This window comes from Sceloporus occidentalis, unplaced genomic scaffold (genome assembly GCF_023333645.1).
Source record: "Sceloporus occidentalis isolate IW3139 unplaced genomic scaffold, rSceOcc1.0.p SCAF_1, whole genome shotgun sequence".
NCBI classification, from domain to species: Eukaryota; Metazoa; Chordata; class Lepidosauria; order Squamata; family Phrynosomatidae; genus Sceloporus; species Sceloporus occidentalis.
Window position 1 is genome coordinate 299606531 of NW_028316981.1, and position 8760 is coordinate 299615290.

The window sequence follows — 8760 nt, forward strand, 5'->3', positions numbered from 1 at the left end:
GAGTTAAGAGCCATTTTTACACACATGCCCCCCTTTCTTCCTCCTCCTCCTCCTCCTTGGTAGGTTTTAATTACAGGGAGAGTGAGAAGAAGGTGATAAAAATAAGAGAGACTGAGGGAAAATGAGGGCCATTTGTGTGTGTGTGTTTGGCAAAGGGGTTTGAGATTCCTCTTTGTGGATAGGCCAGAGCCCCAGAGAGGTGACAAAACACACACAAAACAGAAATGTGTTCTTATGGACAACACACACAGAGAGAGATTTTCTTTCAATTACAAGGAGAGTGGAAAGGGAAAGAACCTGAGGGAAAATTGGGGCCATTTGTGTGTTTTGGGGTTTGAGATTCCACTGTGAACAGGCCAGAGACAAAACACACACACAGACAAATGTGTTGTTACGGACAACACACACACACACACACAGCCCTTCTTTAGTTACAAGGAGAGTGGAAAGGGAATCAGAAAATGGGAGCCATTTGTGTGTGTTTTTAGAAGGGATTTTGAGATTCCTCTTCATGAATAGGGTACAGAGGTGACAACACACACACACACACAAAACAGAAATGTTTTCTTATGGAAAACACACAGCCCCTCTTTTACTTGCAGGGAGAGTGACAAATCTGAGGGGAAATGGGGGTATTTTGTGTTGTGTTCTTTTTGGAAGGGTTTTGAGATTCCTCTTTATAGATAGGCCAGAGAGATGACAAAACACACACAGAGAGAAATGTGTTGTTATGGACAACACACGCACACAGCCCTTCTTTTAATTACAGGGAGAGTAATGGGGGGGTTTGAGAAGAGAGAGACTCTGAGGGAAAATGGAGGCATTTGTGTGTTTTTGAAAACGGGTTTCAGTTTCCTCTTTATTAATAGGCCAGAGGTAACAGAACACACACACAAAACAGAAATGTGTTCTTATGGACAACACACACACATATACAGCCCTTTTTAAAATTAAGAATACTGTATTAGCTGAATTTTAAAGGTGTGTGTGTGTGTGTGTGTGAAAAGAGAAAGACATGACCTCCATTTCAGCCTTCTTGTCCAGGAGGGATTCCCAAGTGTCCTCCATTTTGAGCATGAATAAGCAGCATGAAATCTGTTCTTATGGACAACATGCACAGCCCTTCTTAAAAATAATAATATTAGCTTAGTTTTGAGGCAGCGTGTGTATGTGAGAGAGGACAGACATCCTTCTTTTCTAGGATTTGTCCTCCATTCGGGCTTCTGTCCTGAAGGAATTCCAAGTGTCCTCCATTTTGAGCATGACTAAGTCTCATCAATGTATATTTATATGAGTGTTTTTAGTTTTCGTTTGGTAACTCCCTAAATATTTATTGAATGTCCTACATTTTTCAGTGCCTTGAAGGAATAAAAGAGAATCCAAGTGAAATGGGGCCAGTGGGAAAAGTGTGGGGCCAGAGGGGCGATAAAAACACACACAAAAATGTGTTCTTATCCACAACACCCACTGCCTTTTAAAAAAATAATATTATCTGAATGTTGTGTGTGGGAAGGGTATGTGCAAGGTGACCAGACACCCTCATTTTCCAGAACATGACCTCCATTTCAGCCTTCAGTCCAGGAAGAATTCCCAAATGTTCTCCATTTTGAGCATGACTAAGCAGCATGGATTTATCTTTATGTCTGTGTTTTGTAACATCCTTCATTTTTCTCAAATGCCCCACATTTTGCAGCGCCTTGCCCTCCTTTGCAGTTATGACAGCTGGTCACCAGACACATTGTGTGTAAATGTTTAAAAATAAGAATAAGATTGAGAGGCTGGGGCAGCCAAAGAGGGAAAGGAATGTTGTTTCATCAAAACGATTGTGCCAGTTTTAAAGGTTATGTGTTTTGTTTTAAACAGTCTTTCAGAAGGACAAAAAAAAAATGCATCCCACGACTGCCACTGCAAAACATGGCTGCCTGTTTTATCTCCCCGGGTTTGTACCCAGAAGTCGGGGGATAAAGGTAAAAGGAAAAATAACACTGCGACGTGTCTGGTTTGAAATTCCTGTTTTGAAACGTACAGGGGTGCCTTCCTTAAGCAGAGTACATTTGTTCAGCTCCACAGAAGGAAACAGTTTCCCTTTTATTTCCTTGGCTCTGTCTTTCTCAGCAGCACTGCTTGCCTGGTAAACATCTTTATTTTTAGAATATCATTCTTTCCCTTCTCAGTTGACACAGAGGCGCAGTGTGCTGTAGCTGTTCTTCGTGAAAATTTCTCAGTCGTTTTGCAATTAATCTGGGTGTCAGGGCTGCCAATTTTGTAACAGTCAGTGGGCCATAGCAAAAATTACACTGAAATGTCAGTCGGGGTCATTTCCCGCATGCACACAACGCAGGTGCCTGCTGTTTCTCAAAGGTTCACTTGTACTTGCGGACACTGTATATTAGGAACCTAGGAAACTGCCATATGCCAGTCTACGAGGGGAAAACATGGTCCTCCAGATGCTACTCAGTTGCTCAAGGATGATGGGAGTTGTAATCCAGTAAAATCTGGTGTGCTACAAATTGTGCACTGTTCAGTTAGCGTAATATTGGGTATTTTGAACAGCTGCAGCAGCTTCCAGTCACTAGAGTAGAAACTCAGAAGATGCCAGCCACAGCTGCTGGTTAAACGTCAGGAATAAACTCTTCTAGGACACGGCCTCATAGTCCAAAAAACTCACAAAAAGTATTGAATAGAAACTGCTTCTTTCCTATAATCCACTCTTTGCAAAATGCCAAAGACTGCATCCGCACTGCAGAAATAATACAGTTTGACACTGGTTTAAATGCCATGGCTCAGTGCTATGAAATCCTGGTTTGTTTGTTTTTTGTTTGTTGTGGCACCAGAGCTCTCTGACAGAGAAGACTAAATATCTCACAAAACTACAAATCCCAGAATTCCATATCACTGACCTATGGAAGTTAAAGTGCTATCAAATTGTATTATCTTTACAGTGCAGATGCAGACAAAATGTGAAGCTACCATATTCTGCATAAGTAGGTATTTATACTATGATAAAAGATAACTATTTTCCCCAAGGGCAGGCAGATTGTGGTTTATAACTCTATAACCAAAGCCAATATAGCTAATGGTGAAGAATGCTGGTGGTTACATTGCAGTATCCAAAGCGCTGCACTTTGTCCGCTCTTGCTTTCCAAGGTGGTGATTTAACAGCATTGTAAATATAGATTATTTGATATGCCATTTTGTCTGTACAGTTGCCCCTCCTAACCCACGGATCTCAAATCTGCGACCTTGAATACCTGTGGAGGGGCGACCTCCACTATTTCCTATGGCGCGCACTCCTGGGTCACGTACATGGGGCATGCCCCATTCGGCTTGAATATGTGTGAGCCTGTTTTTGTGAGGGGGGGAGTCTGGAACGGATCCCCCACAAAAACGGTGGGCCAACTGTATATTCTGACAAGGCATGAGGAAAATGATACCACTCTTATGCTTCTGAAGAATGTTAATTCAACGGTGAAAGTAATGCAACAAATTCATTCAAACCCTCACATTCCCCCCCCCCTTTTTTTTTTTTGCATAGTGTTTGGTTGATTCTCCTTCAGGTTTGACAGAGAACCTGGAAGCTCACACCAGAAGCAATTCAGTGATTGTGTGAAGAGACCTATGTATGGTATTAAATTCTGTGTTTCCAAGTGTTTGGGGAAATGTTGCCATTCCCCATGAGCAACAGCCTCATTTAGGCAGTAGGCCCATCTTTTTTTTTCATGTAGGCAAAGAGTTTTAAGGCCAGAGTCCAGTCCTTGTGTATTAATGCGGTGATCTTCAGTTGTGTTCACAAAGGGAACGGGCATATCTGTGCCACGTGGTGTGTGTCTCCTCACACAGTTGCAGCGTGGAGAATCGCCATGGCTACTCAGGCTGTGGCTGGTTAATGAAATCTGCCTCTGGCTGTGGAGGATTTGTGTATAAAACTCTGGACAGTGAAATCTGTCTTTATCTTTCTACATGGGCCCATAAGCACATGGCTCATGCTGTGAAAGAGACCCATATTTGGTGTGTCTAGAACAGTTATGCTTTCTTACCTTTGTTTGATGCACCCTTTCCAAACTGTTTACTATACTTTTGTATTGCAGTAATCCTCAATCTTTATAAATATTATGTGTGCTAGCTATTCATAAAGCCTTGATCTAAACCTGGCACCATGTTGGCCTTTGGGTTCATTGATACTGTCTAAAGGTTTTGGCTAAGCCTCCTTGTTTCCCTTAACACTCACCAAGTTCCGAGTTCAGATTCAATTCAGCAAAAGGAGTGTTGGCAGCAGAGTTGATCTTGCAAAGTTGATGTTATATACTGGAAGCTATTTTTCCTACAGCTGGGAACTACAAACACTAATTAAGGTTTGGCTAACTTCTCAGAGTTCACTGAGTATGTTATTACAGTACATATAGTTTCTGCTTGAAACTTGGGAGTTATCACACGAAGGAGGTCGGGAGTTTATCCCATGAATATCCCAGAAAAATTGCATAATTATGTGAAATGATTTCACACAACATCACACAAAACCCGCAAAGAAGCATTAATGCACATCTTTTTACTTTTGGGATTTCAGCAACAATGCATTTCCGATATCACTGTATTTGCGCAATTGCATATGATAATCATTCACGCAATTACTTGCCACTTTCGCTTTATTTGTGGGATGCTTTAAATGTGCTTTAAATTCTCTTTAATGCCCAAATTAGCCCTAGTGTGATAAGGTACAGTTGGCCCTCCACATTTGTGGTTCTGACTTTTGCGGATTTGATTATTTGCAGTTTTGATTAATATATTCTCTGTAGGAATCTCTAGGTCCTCCAGCACGATTCTGCTGGAAGTTGACCATAGAGTTATGCTTGAAAACCTAGAAGTTCCTAGAAAAAACACTTCTAGGTCTGTAGACCCTCCAGTATGATTCTATGATCAGTTTTTGGCAGATGTTGACCATAGAGTTGCACTGGAGGACCTGGAGATTCCTAGAGAGGTGTTCTCCTACATAAAAAGAATAGTAGGGTTTTTTTATTTGTGATTTTTCCACATTCACGGGGGTCCTGTGCTTCTAACCTTAGCGAATGTGGAGAGACCCCTGTATCTGCATACATATTGCATACACTCCAACATTTTTTGCCAGGGATGCTTTGATTGAAGTTCCTGCATGGCAGGGGGTTGGACTGGATGGCCCTTGTGGTCTCTTCCTACTCAGTAATTTTGTGCCTAATAATCTGTATAACCGCCCAATTTCAATTTCTCAGGTTTTTTCACCCTTCTTAACATTTTTTTTTCTTACAAGGGAAGTTGCCATATACCAAGTCAGACTGTTTGTCCATCTTGTTCAAAGTTTCTTATCTATCTGGAGCATCTATCGAGTCTCTTTTCAAAACAAGCTTGCTCCCTTCTCAATATGACATCCCTTCAAGTATTTAAACAGGGCTATCATATCACCTCTTAACCTTCTCTTCTCCAGGCTAAACATCCTCAGCTCCCTAAGTCTTTCCTCATACGGCATGGTTTCCCAGTATGCTCTACCACTGAATACTGGTCTCTCCACTTTATTCACTCAGGCATTTATGACTTTAGTTTAGCCATGCGTCTTCCTCTACTGATACTTAACCATGATTGGATTTACTTGGGTTGATATAATGCATATCTGGGCAATTGCTGGAGCAGTCCTTCCCACATCTGTCTTAAGCCATTTTTAAAAATTAAGAATAAAACCCATTTTAATTTGGTTTTTTTCCCCTGCCACTCCAGCACTGGCTTCTAGATGTTACCCAGTGTCCAGCAGTTATGTTGCTTGTTTGTCTGTGCTTAGGAGGGGTTTTTTTTTTTTTTTTTTGGTAAGATTTGTTCAGAAGGGGTTTGCCTTTTCTTTCCTACAAGGCTGAGAATGTGTGACTTGCCCAAGGTCATTCAGTGGCTTTCCATAGCTGAACAAGAGATTGAAATCCTGACCTGCAGAGTAACAGTCCAACACTCACACCACACAGATTCTCTGTTATCAATATATGTAGAGCACCATAATTCCCACCCATTCTATATCCAGGGTGGGGAACCTATGTCAGCAAAAATGGCAAATTTAGGCCCGTTCCACATGGGCACCCTAGTACGTGCCAAGCATGTACTAGGGTTAGAAACGGGCGTCCTTTCCGGACGCCCCTAACCCTAGTACACACTCAGCGCGTACAAGATGGCAGCCCCCGTTCTACACAGGTGCCGCCATCTTGACGTCGCACGACGCTAATGACGTTGCAAGTGCGCCATTGGCACCTTGCGACGTCATTAGCGTGCTGCAAGAAGAAGCTGCATTTTGCAGCTTACTTTTTGCAGCGCGGAGGAGTTGCACGGTTTTGCCTCTGGGGCTCCTCCACGCCACAAATGAGGGCGCTTTGCAGACCGCCCTTTTGGGCGGTCTGTAAAGCGCCTTAGTTGGGTGGGGATTGCATTACAGTGGTAGGTTTTGCCCAAAATATAATCATCTTTTAGGCTTAAAACTCTTATTGCGATCCACAAAGCCTTGAGATAAAAATTTCAGAAATTTAGAATGGTGAAAAGACGTATAAAAGCTGGGAAGTCACCAAACAATGGTAACTCAAAGGAAATGCCACCTGGTTTACATAAATTGCTCGAGGAGTTTATTTAAGTAGACCACAAGTTGAACATGAGTCAACAGTGCGATGCGGCAGCTAAAAAGGCCAATGCAATTTAGGCTGCATCAATAAAAGTATAGTGTCTAGATCAAGAGAAGTAATAGTGCCACTGTATTCTGCTTTGGTCAGGCCCCACCTAGAATATTGTATCCAGTTCTGGGCACCACAATTCAAAAAGGACATTGAGAAACTGGAGCGTGTCCAAAGGAGGGTGACTAAAATGGTGAGGGGTCTGGAAACCATGCCCTATGAGGAACGACTTGGGGAGCTGAGGATGTTTAGCCTGGAGAAAAGAAGGTTAAGAGGTGATAGGATAGCCCTATTTAAATATTTGAAGGGATGTCATATTGAGGAAGGAGCAAGCTTTTTTTCTGCTGCTCCAGAGAACAGGACCTGGAACAATGGATGCAAGCTACAGGAAAAGAGATTCCACCTCAACATTAGGAGGAACTTCCTGACAGTAAGGACTATTCGACAGTGGAACAAACTCCCTCGGAGTGTATTGGAGTCTCCTTCCTTGGAGGTCATCTGTCGGGATGCTTTGATTTGGATTTCCTGCATGGCAGGGGGTTGGACTGGATGGCCCTTGTGGTCTCTTCCAACTCTATGATTCTATGATTCTATGCTCCTATATCCAATACACTTGTGATCTCGGAACCTGGCATGCTGGAGGTATCTCACAGAGATCATTTCCTGCATGAAGAAAGAGAGAGGGAAAAACAGATATATCCCAACTTTGTTTTAACACTACTAAGTAGTGACCAAGGAACCAGTGTGGTGTGGTGGTTTGAGTGTTGGACTATGATTCTAGAGATCAGCCTCGATTCTCTGCTCAGCCATGGAAACCCACTGGATAACCCTGGGTGAGGCTCATACTCTCAGCCCCAGAAATCTCCATGATACAACAACAGTATAGATTACCTGTGGAGTTATGTATTGATTGGATTATGCCACCTTTGTGGTATAGCAGTGTTGCATCACTGAATGTACCCCCAAATGTGCAACCCAATGCACTTCTGCATGCACTGCATGCACTGCATCCACAATTCCGCTTCTACAAACTTGAGCTGAATATCAGACAAAATGGCCAACCATTTCAGTAGGGGAACTTACACTTGCCTATGACAGCAACCATATTCTGGCTGTGAATTTTGAAAGATGAAATGGGGGAAAAGTATAGGTTTATCTGACGTACTGATTTCTAGGTGTTGTTAGCAACATTTCACAAAAACATTTTTATAACACTACTGACTACTCGTGAACTGGCAAAAATAAAAGTTTAATTAAGCTGCTTCTACCTGGAAGTCAAAATTCTCACCACTATATAGCATCTTTAAAACTTTTATTAAAACGGCAATAAACTTCAGAAGCTTAATTGCTGTCTCAGAGCTTGTTCCCAGAGCAACCTGTATTATGTTGTTTATTTACACGTTTAGACAATATATTCAGTATTGGCTCAGAGCTCTGAATGTGATTGTTTTTGCCAGTGCTTTGCATTATTTTCCAAGATTCCAGCAAGTGAAAATAATTGAATGTCATTTGTGATTTCTGAATTTAATATCAATCAAAGTTTTAGGGATAATCACATGGTAAATCCACGGAGGAGAAGAGAAGAGAAATGACACTTGATGTACTCTTGATATTGGGACCCTACCTTTCATTGAGCTCAAGGAAGCAAGGAGTGTGAGACTGTGGCTGTTGTGTGCCTTCAGGTCATTTCTGAGTTATGGTAACTTATCCTGGAGGTTTCTTAGCAAGATTTTTTGTTCAGATGGGGTTTGCCTTCTGAGAATGAGATAGAGTGAGTTGGCTGAGGCCCCCCAGTGGGTTTCCTTGGCCAAGCAGGGATTCAAACTCTGTTCTCCAGAGTCATAGTCCAGTGCTCAAACCAAGGCCACCCAGTGGCCATATAGACTATTACAGAGAATATAGACGATTATGATCTGTATCACACTGGCTCTCTAATATGAGATTAATTCACTTTATTCTAACAACCCAGTGATATTCCATCGGCCAGTAAAAAGAATGACTTGCCCAAGGCCACCAAGGGGCAAGGCATACTCAGCTAGCCCACTTGGCTTAACCTAGACATGCATTGTGCCCACTTTGGCAAAAACTGCAT